Source organism: Tachypleus tridentatus, chromosome 7 (genome assembly GCF_004210375.1).
Source record: "Tachypleus tridentatus isolate NWPU-2018 chromosome 7, ASM421037v1, whole genome shotgun sequence".
Lineage (NCBI taxonomy): Eukaryota > Metazoa > Arthropoda > Merostomata > Xiphosura > Limulidae > Tachypleus > Tachypleus tridentatus.
The window spans coordinates 16,033,304-16,052,675 of record NC_134831.1 but is presented as its reverse complement, the minus strand read 5'-3'; the positions used below and the strand labels follow the sequence as shown (position 1 = coordinate 16,052,675).

The 19,372-nt window shown below is 34.7% G+C and overlaps 1 protein-coding gene and 1 long non-coding RNA gene across 3 annotated transcripts in view; one reads left to right on the top strand and one right to left on the bottom strand.

Moving 5' to 3' along the window:
• Nucleotides 1-2,811: 2,811 nt before the first annotated feature.
• On the bottom strand, nucleotides 2,812-13,893 carry LOC143255198 (uncharacterized). The gene is made up of 3 exons (XR_013030465.1): nucleotides 13,826-13,893; nucleotides 3,245-3,592; nucleotides 2,812-3,013 (listed from the first exon to the last, which is right to left on the bottom strand). It is a non-coding gene; the product is annotated as an uncharacterized LOC143255198 (long non-coding RNA).
• Nucleotides 11,740-19,372, top strand: part of LOC143255197 (uncharacterized) — a 32,062-nt gene continuing 24,429 nt past the window's right edge. For both annotated transcript variants that reach the window (XM_076510470.1, XM_076510469.1), the window contains exon 1: nucleotides 11,740-11,836. The gene's annotated coding sequence lies outside the window, so the exon portion shown is untranslated. The remainder of the gene's footprint in view (nucleotides 11,837-19,372) is intronic.

Sequence of the window (19,372 nt, the reverse complement as noted above, 5' to 3'; positions counted from 1 at the left end):
TCATGCAGAGCTCTTGTAATTGTAATATATTAGTATTTCTTTTACAACATGTTCTCCTGAGAAGAGATAGATTTTTTTTGAAGTGAAAAGGTGTCTTCCGGTACTATATCATTAACATATGTTTTTAGTTGCTCTCTACTACTGTCCTCTGGTGAGTTAACAGTTAGTTCAAGAATTTCAACGTTAAGATCTAGGTTTGTTTGCTTGTGTTGAATTTCCCGCAAAGCTACACGAAGGCTGTCTGTGCTAGCCGTTCCTAATTTAGCAGTATAAGACTAGAGGGAAGGCAGCTAATAATATCCACCCACAACCAACTCTTAGGATACTCTTTCGCAAACGAATAGTTGGATTGATCATCACATTATAGCTTCTTCATGAATAAAAAGGCGAGCATGTTTGGTCTGATGGGGGTTCGAACCCGCGACCCTTAAATTGCTAGTCAAACACCCTGACCACTTGGCCATGCTAGGCCAAAATTTGAAAAAACAGTAGTTTGATAGTTAATGGTGGTGATTGTTTTCCAGTTACCACACCTCAGTCTGTCAATTTGAAATTAAACTTCAATGCATATAGAGATTATTATGTGTTTCTTCTGTACTTTTGCTGTGAGTACGTAAGATACAAAAAAAAAATCAAATAAGAAACAAAGTGTCAACACTTTGTGATACTGTAAATAATAAATTAAGGATTGAGAATGTTTGGAAATGATTTTTATTAGCAGCAGTCAACACCAACAATTCAACAAATATTACAACAGACACAAATAATCCATCAGAATACACACAACTATTCCAACACAAACTTATGAACTAAGGAAATTCACATAATGTAACTAACACATATCGATTCTCAAAACTAAAGGCATCTTAACACCAGCTTCACAAAACAATATCATGATCACCTTAATCAAATGTCACGTTCTCCCTCTCCAGTGGCACAGCGGTATGTTTGGGGACTTATAACGCTAAAAAGCGAGTTTCGATACCAATACTGGATAGAGCACATATAGCCCATTGTGTTGCTTTATGCTTAATTACGACCTCTTGCGGAAGTTAGTTGACGAAGTGCATATATTAGGTAAAGGACTAAACTCCAGTTTAACGCGAACAGAACACTCATCCTAATAAGTTTAGTTTGTTTTGAATTACGTGTAAAGCCATACAAGTGCTAACTGCGCTAACCTTCCATAATTTAGTACTAATAGACTAGAGGGAAGGAAGCTAGTCAATATCACCTACCACCAGCTCTTGAGCTACTCTTTTACCAACGAATAGTGGAATTGACCAAATGTTATAATACCTCCATTACTGACAGGGAGAACGTGTTCGATGCGACAGGGATTCGAATCCGCAACCCACAACTTAGCACTCGAGCATCCTAACCACCAGACCATGCCACGCCCCCATAATAAGTAACATGCATCGTAAATGCATGGTTTCACTTTCTTACGTGATTATTGGGGCTGCTTTTATAACCTCTTCAGTGGTTATATTGAATCTACAATGTATCTAGCTGCAGTTGACTAAGTAACAAAGATGTATTTTCTTGCTCTAACTTATGAAGCTTAGGTTGGCCACAGATGCGCATGATAATGTTATAGAGTAGTAGTAGTTATTGGACTGTTTTCATCCAATATTCTGAGGTCTTTTCCAGTTTTATTGGGAGAGGATGTTTCTGATTTTTTCTTTGTGTTAGCTGTGAAATTAGACTTGTTTTTTTTTGTAGTGGTGACCATATTCAAGATGACTTTGGAATCCGGTGGTGTATTCTTCTCTGTCTATGATTACCTTTGTCTTCTGGTAGAATTTTTTTCTTGTCAGTTGTTAAGTTACTGAGGATGGCTTTTCTTTTCTATTTTGGTGATATTATGATATAATATTGCATTGCCTGACTTCCAGGACTGCTGCCTTTGTTTTAATTGTAAAAATTCTCTTTGATTGTTCTGGTAGGCTCGAAGTTACGTCACTATCTTTGAAACGCAAGAAATCCGCCAACAGTTATAAGACGTTTGATGAACGCACTCAAATGACAGTCTTGTTTGCTTGTTTCTGAATTTCGTACAAAGCTACACGAGAGCAATCTGTAACAGCCGTCCAGAAGCTGCCACAAGCTGCTCTATGGACGAACAAAAATTACCTCATCAAACAGAATCGGCATTCTACGTTAAAGCACACAACTAGAACATAACAGTCCCCCGCTATTACAGCGGTAAGTCTACGGATTTACAAAGCTAAAATCAGAGGTTCGATTCCCCTCGGTGGACTCAGCAGTTAGCCCTATGTGGCTTTGCTATAAGAAAGCACACACACACACACAGAACATAGATAGCACTGATGTTGCCACCTACAGAGGATTCATGGAGTATTCGGTTGGATTGTTTGTTTGTTTTGAATTTCGCGCAAATTAGCAGTGTAAGACTAGAGAAAAGGCAGCTAGTCATCACCACCCACCGCCAACTCTTGGGCTATTCTTTTACCAACGAATAGTGGGATTGATCGACACATTATAATGCCCCCTCTGGCTGAAAGGGGGAGTATGTTTGGTGTGACGAGGATTCGAACCCACGACCCTCAGATTACAAGTCGAGTGCCTTAACATCCTGGCCATGCCGGGCCAATGACAGTCTTCAGAACACTAAAACTCAGAGCCCTCATGTATTAACTTGAATATAAATACGATCAATAACAGGAAGATGTTATGAACTCGTTCCTGTCACCAACATACAGTAATGATTATTATCTGATCGCCACAGTCGTACCGTCATTATTTAATTCAAACACCATGTTTGCGATGAAAAAAAATATTGCACGTTTCGAAATATAAATGACAACGCCAAATCAAAATGTCACTCTGCTGGCTGACAGATTATAACGCCATAAATCGGGATTCGATACCCATTGGTCATAGAGAACAGATCTCCACTGGGCTAGCGGTACGTTTACTGATTTACAGCCCTAAAATCAGGGGTTTGATTTTCCTCAGTGGACACAGCAGATAGCCCGATGTGGTTTTCCTGTAAGAAAAATACGCGAACACAAACAGAGAATAAAAGGCTTATTTTGCAGCTTTTCGCTTAACACCAAACGAATAAAGAAATACAAAATTTAAAAAAAATGTAATTGTTAGAGAAGAATTGATTTAAACACAAGATTAATGGTTGAATTTATTTCCGAATTTAAAAAAAAAATGTAGTGTAAGAAATGGTCGTTTAAAGATATTGATGAAATATAGGGGCAATACTTACAACGTTGTCCATTTTCTTCTTTCAAATCTTTTGTTTTTTCTCTCGAAACTTGTCTTCTGAACAGTAAAATATTTCTCATCCTTCCTCTTAATCGCTTACTAAGAGCAAACTTTTCTTCTTTTTTTTTAATTTTGTATTTTCGTTTGTTCTCTCCATCAAAATTCTTTCAAAGCTAAGAAAAATATTTCTCATTGATTTGACAGCACTAGTTTAATGCTCTTTTTGTCACTTGATGTATTTGGTGTAGAACGTCAGGTTGTTATTTTCCCGCGGATAGTTTAGGTTACTGACGTCACTGGTACAACTCACATCAATTTCTGATGTATTCTCCAACCTTAACAGAAGGAACTAACAAAACAGAGAATTGAGTCTATATTTGTTATTGTACAAACATCTATCGTAATAGCTATCTTAAGACTGCATAAGGCTAAAAAACAAACAACACATACGATAAACTCATGATCAGTATTTTCAGCAACATCGCTGGGTGGTTTGTTTGTTTGTTTTTGAACTTCGCGCAAAGCTACACAAGGGATATCTGCGCTGGCCGTCCCTAATTTAGCAGTGTAAGACTAGAGGGAAGGCAGCTTGTCATCACTACCCACCGCCAACACTTGGGATACTCTTTTACTAACGAATAGTGTGATTGACCGCACGTTATAACGCCTCCACGACCGAAAGGGCAAGCATATTTGGTGTGACGAGGATTCGAACCCTCAACCCTCAGATTATGAGTTGAGCGTCTGAACCACCTGGCCATGCCCGGGCCACGTTGGGTGGTGGATAAATTCAGTGAAATTTTTGGATTTAGTTCGATACACTGTCTACCAAGTGTTGTGATATTTAGATTTTAAAACTAGTTCAGCACTTAGCAATTATAAACAAGCGTATGTATGTTTTTCCTATAGCAAAGCCACCTTGGGCTATCTGCTGAGCCCACCGAGGGGAATAGAAACCTTGCTTTCAGCGTTGTAAATGCATAGACATACTGCTATACAGCGGGGTGCGTATAAATAAGCATTTTCGTCATTGTTTAAACTTAAGTTATCAGAAGCACATTTTCAACGATTTTTTTAAATATTAGTAGATTTTTAGTTGCAAAATAAAAGGAGAAAAACACACTAAAAACGTGTTCCTATTTTTTTTCATCACTTTGTAGAATGTGCACATAAAAAAGTACAAAATCGTTATTTAACCATTGTGTGAAATAGAATGGATAACTTCCTGGGGCCCAACATGGCCAGGTGGTTAAAATACTCAACTCATAATATGAGGGTCATGGGTTCGAATCCCCCTCATACCAAACATGCTCGCCCTTTCAGCCGTGGGGTCGTTATAATGTTACGGTCAATCCCACTATTCGTTGCCTTCCCTCTAGTCTTACACTGCTAAATTAGGGACGGCTAGCGCAGATAGCCCTAGTGTAACTTTGCGCGAAATTCAAAAACAATAAATCCTCAAGTTTACCGCTGAACCATCAGGGTAAGAAGGGGTTACGTTATAATTCCAATTTTGAAACCTTCGAAGTTAATAAAAATTTATTCTGACGAGTAAAAAACACTTGTTAAAAGAGAATTTTTTTAAATAAATGTATCTTATTGAAATCTATTCTCTTCTAAGAATCAAATGTTCACTATGAAACGGGATTATCTTTACTTTGTAATGGACTCAGTTTTCGTAATACAAATAAAAGTAAACCTTAGTTGAGGATACATTTATTCAAGAATACTGATTCCATTTATTTCACCTGGTCCATTCACTGGAGTATCTTCGCTGTCTTTCATACATAATACACACAGTTAACTTCTATTTCGTTGTCGAGTGCATATTGCTTGCGTGCGAGAAGGTGGTGTAACGCCTCCCAGCGGCAAGTCTACGGACTTACAATGCTAGAAATCGTTTTCTGATGGTGGGAACAGCACAGAATAACTCACTACGTAGCTTTGTGCTTAAGTACAAACGAACGAAAACGTAGTATAACTGTTCAAATAATCCTCGCGTAATGCAAACTAACTTTTATATTACACTACGTGTACAACATCATTATTGTTTACTAATGTTTATCTTGCGCTTCATTTACTGAATTTATTTACATGTAACGTTGTTGCTTAATACAAACTTACACAATGGGCTGTCTGCGATCCGTTGAATGCGGAGAAACGAGCCCTAAATTCTAGTGTCGTAAGTTTATAAAATTACCGCTGACCCATTGGGAGGACTTATTTTCATCTCTTTATGCAAACTTTGCACTGGTCTCAGTATAAGTACGAAAAAAACTCCAAACTGTGCTTACACATTTCATTAACCAATTTGAAAAGATTGGTAATCAAAGTCCAGAACATCCATAACCGTTTTGCCTTCTTTTTCTATTGATACGAAAAGAAATTATTATTATTTCTTTTATATTTTGTTTCGCCACATCGGGAAAAAATACGTGCTGTTATTTTGATTTAATAACAGAGTTAGTAGGAATTAAAGTTTCATGTTTATTTTCTGAATTGTAATCAGAATATAATCAAACGTTATTCACGTCGAAAACCAAATCTTACATATGACGAAGCATAATTTTTTTTGGAATAATATATACACGATAATTTCCAAGTTTAGAATTTCAAACAATAATCTAAGCTTTGTAATTTCATAAACACAAACTTGTAATTTTGAAAACTATTCGTTAATGCATATTGTTGGGTATTGAACTTCATCAAAACTTCTTAACATTTCGCCGTTTGAAATAATTTACACGTAATCTATACTGTGTTCAAATATTTATCAAATTTGTGTTGAAGTTAAGTCGGCATTATAAAATAACGCCATCTTTATTGTATGCTCAGGGATATGTTATTATATTCTTATCCTACAAACTAAAATTAATAATTTATAAGTTATTACTCTTTCATAAAACTTTGAGATCTTATAAATTATGATCCACTTGAAATAATTTTAAATTTTCTTCATCAAAAGCCTAGATTTTTCAAGGAATGCTAAGAAATAAAATATTTTTGAAGGTTAAAAAAACAAAAAAAAAACTGAAATGTCGTTGAATTTGGTATATAATGAAACGATTTCCTGATGGACCAAAATATGAACATGTGGTACGATGGACGATCCTTAGGCTATACTAACTCACTGGTCTCTTTGAAGTTTTACATAGATTACCATTTTAAATATAAATTACTTTTATATTTTAATAAACGGGTTCATTATTGCAGTTACTTAACAGAGGACATTAAATTACTTAGCACTACGTCATCACAAATCTCTGGAAAAAACATACACAGAATTTTATTTTCAATTAGTCATCAAATGGAGTTCGTTTCGTATCTTCCGTGTTTATGAAAGTCTGGGGTGTCTTTGTAGAAGACATCATTTAGTGTTATGTTTTGTAATCGAGACACGTGGCGCTAAAAAACAAAGTGTACGTTTTTTTTCATAACTCTATTTCAGTGTATTTTATTACTACATCTCGAACTTCTTACGCATAGAGTTATGAATGTAAATCTTACGTTATTTATTTTTCTCTAACGTGTGTGTGTAAAGAATGAGTAAGAATAAGACGTGAAGAATCAGTAACTTAGTTTAGAGTTATCTCTTCTATAACCGGATGTTTTGTTAGATAATTCAGTAAGATGAGGATTCCAAATGTGAAGAATCAGTAACTTAGTTTAGAGTTATCTCTTCTATAACCGGATGTTTTGTTAGATAATTCAGTAAGATGAGGATTCCAAATGTGAAGAATCAGTAACTTAGTTTAGAGTTATCTCTTCTATAACCGGATGTTTCGTTAGATAATTCAGTAAGATGAGGATTCCAAATGTGAAGAATCAGTAACTTAGTTTAGAGTTATCTCTTCTATAACCGGATGTTTTGTTAGATAATTCAGTAAGATGAGGATTCCAAATGTGAAGAATAACTTAGTTTAGAGTTATCTCTTCTATAACCGGATGTTTTGTTAGATAATTCAGTAAGATGAGGATTCCAAATGTGAAGAATAACTTGGTTTAGAGTTATCTCTTCTATAACCGGATGTTTTGTTAGATAATTCAGTAAGATGAGGATTCCAAATGTGAAGAATAACTTAGTTTAGAGTTATCTCTTCTATAACCGGATGTTTTGTTAGATAATTCAGTAAGATGATGATTCCAAATGTGAAGAATCAGTAACTTAATTTAGAGTTATCTTTTCTATAACCGGATGTTTTGTTAGATAATTCAGTAAGATGAGGATTCCAAATGTGAAGAATCAGTAACTTAATTTAGAGTTATCTCTTCTATAACCGGATGTTTTGTTAGATAATTCAGTAAGATGAGGATTCCAAATGTGAAGAATCAGTAACTTAGTTTAGAGTTATCTCTTCTATAACCGGATGTTTTGTTAGATAATTCAGTAAGATGAGGATTCCAAATGTGAAGAATCAGTAACTTAGTTTAGAGTTATCTCTTCTATAACCGGATGTTTTGTTAGATAATTCAGTAAGATGAGGATTCCAAATGTGAAGAATAACTTAGTTTAGAGTTATCTCTTCTATAACCGGATGTTTTGTTAGATAATTCAGTAAGATGAGGATTCCAAATGTGAAGAATCAGTAACTTAATTTAGAGTTATCTCTTCTATAACCGGATGTTTTGTTAGATAATTCAGTAAGATGAGGATTCCAAATGTGAAGAATCAGTAACTTAGTTTAGAGTTATCTCTTCTATAACCGGATGTTTCGTTAGATAATTCAGTAAGATGAGGATTCCAAATGTGAAGAATCAGTAACTTAGTTTAGAGTTATCTCTTCTATAACCGGATGTTTTGTTAGATAATTCAGTAAGATGAGGATTCCAAATGTGAAGAATAACTTAGTTTAGAGTTATCTCTTCTATAACCGGATGTTTTGTTAGATAATTCAGTAAGATGAGGATTCCAAATGTGAAGAATAACTTAGTTTAGAGTTATCTCTTCTATAACCGGATGTTTTGTTAGATAATTCAGTAAGATGATGATTCCAAATGTGAAGAATCAGTAACTTAGTTTAGAGTTATCTCTTCTATAACCGGATGTTTTGTTAGATAATTCAGTAAGATGATGATTCCAAATGTGAAGAATCAGTAACTTAATTTAGAGTTATCTCTTCTATAACCGGATGTTTTGTTAGATAATTCAGTAAGATGAGGATTCCAAATGTGAAGAATCAGTAACTTAATTTAGAGTTATCTCTTCTATAACCGGATGTTTTGTTAGATAATTCAGTAAGATGAGGATTCCAAATGTGAAGAATCAGTAACTTAGTTTAGAGTTATCTCTTCTATAACCGGATGTTTTGTTAGATAATTCAGTAAGATGAGGATTCCAAATGTGAAGAATCAGTAATTTAGATTAGAGTTATCTCTTCTATAACCGGATGTTTTGTTAGATAATTCAGTAAGATGAGGATTCCAAATGTGAAGAATCAGTAACTTAGTTTAGAGTTATCTCTTCTATAACAGGATGTTTTGTTAGATAATTCAGTAAGATGAGGATTCCAGACGAAGACAAATAAGGTGAAAACATTTTCGATGCTGATTTCTATTAAAATTATTGGAAGAAGAAAGAGATAAGACAAAATGATAATTATAGGCTTTCGAGTGATTTAAAACCAGAAGTTTTGATACCTTGAACATCACAACATTTTACTTTTTATGAACATCTAACTTTTCTCGGCAAGGTGGTTAAAGTCCTTGATTCGTAATCTGAGGGTCTTGGATTCGAATCCCCGTCATACCAAACATGTTCGCCCCTTTCAGCGGTGGGGGCGTTATAATGTGATGGTCAATCTCATTATTCGTTGGTAAGAGTAGCCCAAGAGTTGGCGGTGGGTGGTGATGACTAGTTGCCTTCCCTCTAGTCTTACACTGCTAAATTAGAGTTTGCTATGCCTGAATTTTGGAATTTCTGAGCTTGTTATTTAATTCAACTTTTAGGTTCAGAATACTGTGCAAAAAACATACCGACATTTATACACTTATTATTATTACTGAACTTTATAGGACTTAGAATCACAGACTTTAATAAATTATGTTTAACCGTAATACAGCTTAATAAAAAAAACATAACATTATCTTTGATACAAATTAAAAACTGAGAATCAACCACCAAAACCGCAAATAAAAACTACTATTTATGTGTCTATTTGAAAATTTAAGTACGCTAAAACCAGGGGCTTATAACACTAGAGTTCTGGGTTCGATTCTTACAACGACAACACAATGTGTAACTTTGTACTAAAAAAACAAAGCATTGAAAAGCACAGACGCATTGTTCGTTTCTTAAATTTCCTTTAAAGCTACACAAAGACGTCCGTAATTTAGACCTGATAGAAAAAAGGAAAGGCAACCAGTCAGTCAACGATGTCCTCAAACAACTTCTGGTCACTCTTTTCTGGTTGAGGTACGGATCGCGGTTTTGCGGCTTGTCTGTTTTATAGGCGAGCTCAGATACACACAAATAAAGATATTACATTTTATTTTATAGAAAATTTTACGTTAAAATATTAACAATATAAAAATGAATAAATTAAGCAGTTTTCCACATTCCACATATGTTTAGAGACTTGCTACGTTACATCTTAAAACATTATATACTGATGTATAGCTGCTTTTCCTATATCACAAACTATCAGTTTTTCACCGAAAATTTAAACTAACAGGTATATAGAAATCGTTTCAATTAAGGTCTAAAATTCAAAATTTTATCAAGTCATGAAGAATTAACGTTCCAGAAAATATTAATTACAAAACTGGCAGAAACAAACAAATAAAAAAATGTGAATTGAGTTAAACTATTCGCAGGGAAAGCACAGAATTGCAAAGCTCTTTATATCATGTGGTAAATGCTAATTATATGGTAATTGCTAATCTGTGTGCAGCTTGACCAATTCGTCTTGTATTCTATCAGTGATGAAAGAACGTAATAAAGTATTAGTACATAAAATAACTGAATTAGTTACTGTCAACATCAGATTTGGTAAAGATTTTTTACGAGCGTGTTTTTCGGTTTGTAGACATTTGGGAAAGAATATTAAACCATCACAGGTGCAGAATTTAGATACTCATCCAAAAGACTTAATTTCTACACGTTACATTTATAGAATTATTCGTAAGAGCAAGTATATTTAGTTCGTTTTAATTACTGTAGGAATATTAGCTCCAAGTATTTACTGGAATACAGTTACAAACACCAACTATTTCATTGGATTTTTAAGGGCATCACTTTACTTATTTTCATTCCGTTAGAAATCCCAGCATGACCATTTTTGTATCTGTGCTGATACCTCCACTCATAAGGTAGATAGACTAAATATAACACAGATGCTAAAGTACCACAGACAAATATTCTAATTATTTTGAGGTACGAATTCCCTTGGAGTAATTATAAAAGTATGGTTAGCTCACCCCTCTTAACAAGTGCTAAAACACGCACGGAAAGTCGTCCGGGCTTTGTATTTCTGGGCCTACCTCTGTATCCTGTTGACGCCATGTTTCAAACCCCATGCATAGCTCCACTAACAGGCTAACAGGATCACACTTTGCATACGTCTTGGTGTCCCACGGGAAGACATCCTAACGACATTTTTTAGGTACTTTAGGGATAGCTATAGAAATAATTTGGGATAATGGAGGAGCTTGATGGGCACGATGGTGCCTTTGATTCCAACAGTAATAATATTCTATTCATGCAATACTCACAAGACAAATCTCTCGTTACCAAGTTTTATTGAACTAATGGTATGACTTTATAAAGTAATAACCATACCCATACTTTAGGATTTTTTTTCGGCATAGATCCTTCATAAATAGATGTTTCTAAGTAATTGATATACATATTTATACAGCTACGGTTCAATATGACAGAAAATCACGTCTTTGAATCATTCACAAATATTGTTGCAAAAAACTTTAGCGCAACACATACAAATTAGAAAATATATATAATCCGTAATCACCTGTGTGTGTTTTCATTTAGCAAAGCCATCTCAGGCTATCTGCTAAGCCCATCAAGTGGAATCAAACCCCTGATTTTAGTGTTGTAAATCCATAGACTTAGCGCTCTACTAGTGGGTGACTGTCTGTTACCTGTATAATATACTTGTCATATAATACTTTGCAGGATACAAAACCTTACAGGATACATAACCTGCCTGTTTAATTAACCATCTCGTTTCTTATCTCTTTTAGTTAGTTGCTGTTCCAAAACAAATACAAACTATATGCGTAATATCAAACAAATTAATAAACGTGCTAATCCATGCACGTGAGAATACTACATAGCGAAGAGATGCATTAGCGTAAAAATGTTCAGATGCATAAGTTTTTCTTTTCACATTTCTGTTGTGCCCACTTCCAACACAAACTCGAATTCTCATTGGCTGCTGACCGAGACAATCAGAATACGCTAAAAGTATCTTCCACGGTGACGTCACGATTTGATTATGATAATATTTCGTGATGGAACAATATAAACTAGAGTTCTATAATCAAAACTCACTGCTAGTTTGACCCATAACCTGCGCTTGCTTTGAACGTCAAGGCACCAGTTCGTCACAGAAGCTTCGGCCATATCCTATTGTTGGTAAGTCATTGTTTCGTGGAAAATTCTCCATCCAATAAAACTTCAGAAAGATGCTGAAGTCCGGTAGTTTCAAAATAATGAAAATGTTTGTTTGTAAGATGAAACGTCTAATAAGTATTCCATCAGTTTTTGTTATTTTTTATTTTAAAAATCACTACTAAACTCGCTTTATGTATATCCTTGCTATTCCCGGAATATTGTTCTGTTGGTCTATCGCAACTATTGTTCTAATAGTTTAACAAAATATTTGTTTTGATCTTATAAAAAAGCCGTATCACAATACAGCCTTTGTGGAAAGTAGAGAAACACTTACATTTTTTGATCTGATATGTCATAACTATATCTGTATAGTAATATAGACCATAATATCTTTCTATTCATATAGACTTTGGCAACAAATTTGTTTATTTTTATTTCTGTGTATGTGTGTTTATTTCTTTGCTTGAAGTTAAATATAAAGCTACAGAATGGGATATCTCTATCTGCCCACCACAAGTATCAAAACCCGGTTACCAGTGTTGCAAGTCCGTATACATATCGTTCTGCCACTAGAGGGCTCTCTTTTGTTAAAGAATATTTCAGGAAAAAAATAACCTCATTAAAATATTTTCGCAAAGTGGTTTGTAACAAGAGGTTAACCACCTTAGAGTTAAAATAAAAATTACTTTATTGTGTTTTGACAACGTTTTGTGTAAATGCTTCTTTAATTTAAAATTTTGAAAAACTATTTATGTCGTTAATAAGGGAAATTTCTGACAAACTAGTCTTTCGATGTTAGTTTAGTCTTTAAAACTTTCTATATTCGTTACCTACCATTTGTCTGGTTGCAAATAATATGTTAACTGAAATGTTTCCTATATTTTATCTTCTAACGTAAAAAAAACTGTAGAAAAAAAGAAGTAATTTATTTTATCGAATATAAATATTTTAAAATGAATAGTGTTTAATTTTAACAAGAGAACTAGTCTAATCAACGTGTTAAAGTTTTACAATTATATTTTTTTCATTAGAACAGCAATTGTGAATTTGAAAGAAAAGATTCGGACACTATACGAGTTTTAATAGTTAAAAACAACAAGAATTTATGCCTTAGATATTTTTCTATCACTATTACCATACGAGCAAAGACTTCAAGTTAAAAATCAAATTGGGAAGGTAATATATATGGGAATCACACACACATTTTAACGTTGATGTTAGGAGTCTGAATGTAGTTAAATTTCGCAACATGAAAGAACATTGTATTTTTTTCTCTGGTATAATTTAATTCTTCAGGCTTTGAGTTTGCCAGACAACCAAGTGGTTGTCATTCTTCAAAATTTCATACTTCGTGTCGAAAAATTCCAAACTCGAGCTACGTGCTAAGTATCCTCAGATTTGGGAGGGTTATAAAAGTGGCAGTAAATCCCATTATTCGATTTAAAGAATCGGACAAAGCGAGTGTTGTTAATTTGGCTATCCCTTTTTGGTCAGTAGTTACAAATTAGTTGGTTTGTTTATAATTAAGTACAAAGCTACACAATGGGCTATCTGTGCTTTCTCCACCAGGGGTATCGAAACCCGCTTTCTAACGTTGTGAGTCTGCAGGCGTACCGCTGAGCTACTGGGCGGGGAAGCAAATAAATGATGGTTACATGGTTATACCCAAACTCTAGGAATTACCGGCGCTTAAATGCGCTTAAAATTCCGTTCTGATTGAAAATTTTACCTGCGAATGAGAATTGGGTGAGGCAAAAGAAAGTTTTGGAGAGGCTTGACTTAGTTTTATTTATACCGAAATCGGATTGAATTTAATTTTATTAAAAATAAATATACAAATTTCAAAGTTCTAGAAATATTTTTGAACAAGAACAAAACAAAAAAAATGACGTTTACTATTTTAAATTCAATTAGCTGATTCATACGTAAATGTATTTATACATTACCCATTTACAGCGGTAAAAACTGTTCTCCTCAGATTTAAAAATCAAGAGCAGAATTAAAACTTACCTTTTACAATGGATGGTGACTATTTCTCAGAAACAACTCTTCTGTTTGATGTATGTACAATAGTGAAGTGAACACCACAGCGCAGAATAACACGTGTATGTATTAAAATCGATCAGTTCTTCAACATTCATGTAATGAGACTATGTAATGAATACGTTTAGTTCCAGGGAATCGCCAGGGTAATCACGAAAATGCGTAATACGTATGTGTGTGTAAAACATGCTGTGCAATGAATTTCATTAGTTCCAACGAGGAATCACAGAAAACTCCACAGTTCTTCTTACTAATAACCATTGGTTTCCAAAGTTTGTTTTAACATATATCGCTATTCTTTAGTTCAAATATTTAAACTGCAAATTGTAGATTTGCAAAAGTGGCATTACAAAGACCTATTCTTAGCTTCCTTTCTTAAAATGTTTTAAGTGGTAAACAAACATAGCTTGTTTCAGCACTTATGTTGATCTGAAAGTAATTTTGATGTACTTGATTGTAAAATGATTACTTTATGACGATTAAGGTAAATTGGAGGGTCTCATACAGAGACGTCGGAACCGAGGTTGCTACATACTTTTACATATTGGTATGGGTGTCCGCAGTTAGTTTCCCAGGGAAGAGTTTTTTTGTCTGTAATTAATCACAAAGATACACAATGGGCTATCTGTGCTTTGCACATCACTGGTATCGGAACCCGGTTTCTGATGTTGTACGTCAACAGATATTTCGCTGTGCCACAGGAGAACTCCGGGAAAAAGCAACGTTTTCTGAGGAGATCGGGCAAAGTAGTGTTAAAAACTCGTACATAGCGAGATGGATAAAGACAGAATTGTGTCTCTCATTTTCCAGGAGGGAGTTCCCGTAATGTTCTCCGTGTTGGGAGGACGCTCATGTATATTTGTCTTATATAGCAACTGTAAAATATAATATTATCTTCATGTCCAATCAAGCACCTCACTTTCACATATTTTACTTATGTAGCAACTGTAGGTTATTTTATAATATCCATGTCTAGTCGTTGATATTTTGAATTAAGCACAAAGTTACTCAATGGGTTATCTTTTCTCTGCCCACCGCGGGTATCGAAACCCGGTTTTTAGCGTTGTAAATCCGCAAACATACCGCTGAGCCACTTGGGGGCTCATGTCTGGTCAAGTACTCCCTTTTCGAAACTTCTTCCTACACCACTGTTACAGTTTTCGAACAATAAACATTACGAGTCCCTTATCGCAAACCTGATCGGAAAGAAACAGTTCTCACTAATAAAGTAACACTTGGTTTGCTGCTTCTATTTTGTGTAAAAAGATCGTAAACAAGGACTTGTTATCGAATGGTGCGATACTGAAGAACTTAGAAAAACAAAACCTACAGTATAAAAACGTGGCGAGGGTATTGCAGATGGGTTTGTGTTGCCGCGCGTGTTTTTCGAAAACTAATCGGCCGTTGTACCAAAACAAAATTTACTCAAAATGGGAAGTCAGCATGAAACAATCCACTCCAAATTTGACCCGGATCTGTCCCCTAGATCACTTTGAAGCTTTTTTATCAAATTGAAAAATAGATAATTTTCCTAATTTTTAGTTAATACCTCTGAAAAGGGTGATCGGATTTGTATCAAATTTCATGGACATATTAGGATTGAGATTCCTCATCATACTACAAAAAATGATCCGGATCGTTGATCATTCTGGATCTGAGAAAGATCTTTCGAGTTTTCGAAGTTGAAATGTGACGTTATATTATTGAATATAAACGCAACCAATTTTGAAAATAATCCATGGAATGAAAGTATATAGTGTCTCTGATTGCTCTTGGTTAATAAAGGGAAACTTACATTACCTGTACAATTAGAGGCCGAGCTTTCTATAGCACTAAAGTTTGTATTTTTATGTTTAGAGGGTATACAATCTCTCTGATTGCTCTTGGTTAATGAAGGGAAACTTACATTACCTGTACAATTAAAGGCTTAGCGTTCTATAGCACTGAAGTTTGTGCTTTCATGTTTAGACGTTTGTGAATCTTTTGATCGCGTCACTACAAAAAATTTCAATTATTTCTGTGGTGTTTCACAGCAGCTGATATGTTGTATTAATTCGAAAGTAAGCGTGTTTTGATTTTATTTACTTATTTTACGATAACAGAGCGTGAAAAGAATTATTTGAATGTGCTCGCGTGTTTTTTTCCTGTCTTATTTTTCAACTGTTCAAACTGAAATAATTAAATCTCATTAGGTTTCTTTTCTTTACGTGAACTAAAATTTACGCTTTTATTTTAAAATAGGTGCCACACACTCCAAGAAATTTAGCAAAAAAATGTCATGATCAATAACCAAATGATTTCACTTTGCTAAATAAGTTTTAAAATATTTGGTTATTTAATCTTACATTATATATATATATATGTATCACAGGAGCTAAAATACCCATCTAAAAGTAGTAGAAGTCAGTTTTCATAAATGAAACAAAAACACATATATAAAAGGTTGTTGCATCACATATATGTATATATATAATGCTATTGCAGTACCGTTTTTAATTAAATTTATTTGGATGTATTTCTGGTAGTGGAATACATGTGATGCAGATAAGTATTAACATGTACAAATGTTTGAAGATACCAGAAGTAATTTTCTGACTAAACAGTAATGGTTTAAGTTATATTCAGAACTTTGTTTGTTTTAATTTTGCGCTAGCCGTCCCTAATTTAGCAGTGTAAGACTAGAGAGAAGACATCTAGTCATCATCATCCGCCGCCAACTGTTGGGCTACTAATGAATAATGGAACTGAACTTTACATTATAACGCTCCACGGCTGAAAGAACAAGCATGTTTAGTGTGACGGAGATTCGAACCCGCGACCTTCAGATTAGGAGTCGCGTACCTTAACCACCTGGCAATGTCGGGCCTCAGAACTTTGAATCTTTAATTAAGTACGTTGTCTCTCAATTTAAAGCGATTAGTTAAAAAAATTGATTTAAGTCTTGCTAGGTTTGACACTATTTTCTCTCGTTGACCTTAAAGTCTTTCTCTCTGCTGGAGTTAGTCATACCAAAATATTTTCACTGTGTAAATCATGGAACTAGATATATATCCCTTGACAATAAAGGTGTGAAACTGTAGGTAATACACAGCACTGAAGGACAGATATTACAAAGTCTACTCACGTTTAGACCGTAAATATAGAATTGTTTCGCTTCTTGAAACTATTTGAAACATACAAAGAGTCGCTATTATCTTGAATGAAATAAAAGCTTTCAGTTTCTATATCTTGTAAATTGAATAAAAGCTCTTATCACAGTGAATCTCCCAGTAGACCACTTGCAATAAGAACTCTAACTCCACGTTTACTCAGATCTGAACCAGTTAAGTTTATAAGGAAAAAACGTATAGTGTTAAAATATGACACGGTTATAAACGTCAACATCTCCTACGTCAGTCGTTCAACTGTGGTATTGCGAGAATGTAAGATATGGTATATTTTAGTTGAATGAAGTGTGAGAGATATTGTTCTTACACATTTGTTAATGTGTAGCTGTCAGGGTTGATAAAAATATTTTCGTTGTTGTGATGATTTTTTGGACAATCAGAAGTCATGATGACATAGTACCAGCACGTGGTCTCATGATTCTCACCATAATTTTGTGAGTGAATATATTGAACTTCACATATGGGTGTTACGTGGAGAACAAAAGAGGTTACATATGTGTGGGAACACTGAACTTTAATTATAACTATATATTGTTTGTTTGTTTGTTTTTTGAATTTCGCACAAAGCTACTCGAGGGCTATCTGTGCTACCCGTCCCTAATTTAGCAGTGTAAGACTAGAGGGAAGGCAGCTAGTCATCACCACCCACCGCCAACTCTTGGGCTACTCTTTCACCAACGAATAGTGGGATCGACCGTCACATTATAACGCCCCCACGGTTGAAAGGGTGAGCATGTTTGGTGTGACGAGAATTCGAACCCGCGATCCTTACCATCCAATATATAAACTGAACACACTCGTACCTCTATTTTCGTGTACTGATACTAGGTGACATCATTATGGATACATAAAATCATATTTAAAATAATTTAGTGGATAATGTTTTAATAACAGTTAAATCAAATTAATATATTATTGACTGTGGTTTTTGCATAAAATTATTCAAGCTATATTGGTGAAGTATTTATTTCTTTGTTTTTTTCATTTTAGCGCATAGATACACAGATGTTATCTGCGTTAGTTTTCCTTAATTTGGCAATGTAAGGCTAGAGGGAAGACAACTAGTCATCACCAACCACGTAAACTCTTGGGCTATTCTTTTACCAACGAATATACCCTTACATTATAAACCCCCACGGTGAAAAGAGCAAGCATGTTTAGCGTGAGGGGGATTCAAATCAGAAGTCCTTCAGATTACGAGTCGAGCCCTAACCACCTGGCTATGCCTGGTTTCTCTATACGATAAATTAAATGTAAATACGTTATAACATTTCAAATTTACTACTTCTCCCATATCCAGTGCCCACGAAGCCTTTTGCCAAATGCCAGTGCTCATCAAATTATTTGTATTACCCACCCAACTATGCCGGGCTGTTGGTAAAGTATCACTTGTAACTGTACACCACCTTTATCGTATCAGAATAACTAGCTAATTTATACACTTAGTCTTACTTTCTTTATCATGTTGGAAGAAGGTTTCGTAATTGACATCTTCTGATTTATCCTAATATTTACGAGATTATAAAATTAGGTTGCCTAATGCTTGATTAAGATTCAACAAGAAGATGTCTGGTTGTAATAAGAAGGACTTTACAACTGGCATGTTAAACGGGTCTGCTTAATATTCCTTTTTTTATTTTAAATGTATTCTATAACTATTTGGGAACGTAGGTTTAGTATTCAGGCTTTCGGAAATCCAAATGAAGTTACGATGTGTCAAGAATGTGGACACTGGCCTATATGAAGACTGGAAAATTCAAATTCAGTCACCTTATTATGTTGAATAAGAATATAAGAACTATTTTCCAAGTTCCTTGATGTCTTTGGCGCCATTTTATTCATCGTCATATATTCTATCTTTGGTGATAATGACTGGTCATTACTGTCCAACACTATAGTTTCCATGGTAATACGTTTCTGCAAAGATTTACAAAGTTCATCTTAAACCATACTTCATAATAAAGTTATCGTAGGTCATTCACTGGACGTCGGCTTCAAAGTTAACAATTATGCATACAAAAGGCGCAGAAATTACTTGATCTGGACGAGGAAGATTTTATATCTAAGAGGTTAAGTGTCATAATTCCCGTGAAAACAACTAATGATTTCAACGTGTGGCTGAAAGCTTGTGAACTGATGTCAATTTCAATTGTACCTTCGTTTATTATATCGTTAACAGTACCAGGAGATATGCTCAGCCCTATTGTAATGTTTTATGTTTTGGTTTGGCCCGGCATGGCCAAGCGTGTTAAGGCGTGCGACTAGTAATCTGATGGTCGCGGGTTCGCATCCCCGTCGCGCCAAACATGCTCGCCCTTTCAGCCGTGGGGGCGTTATAATGTGACGG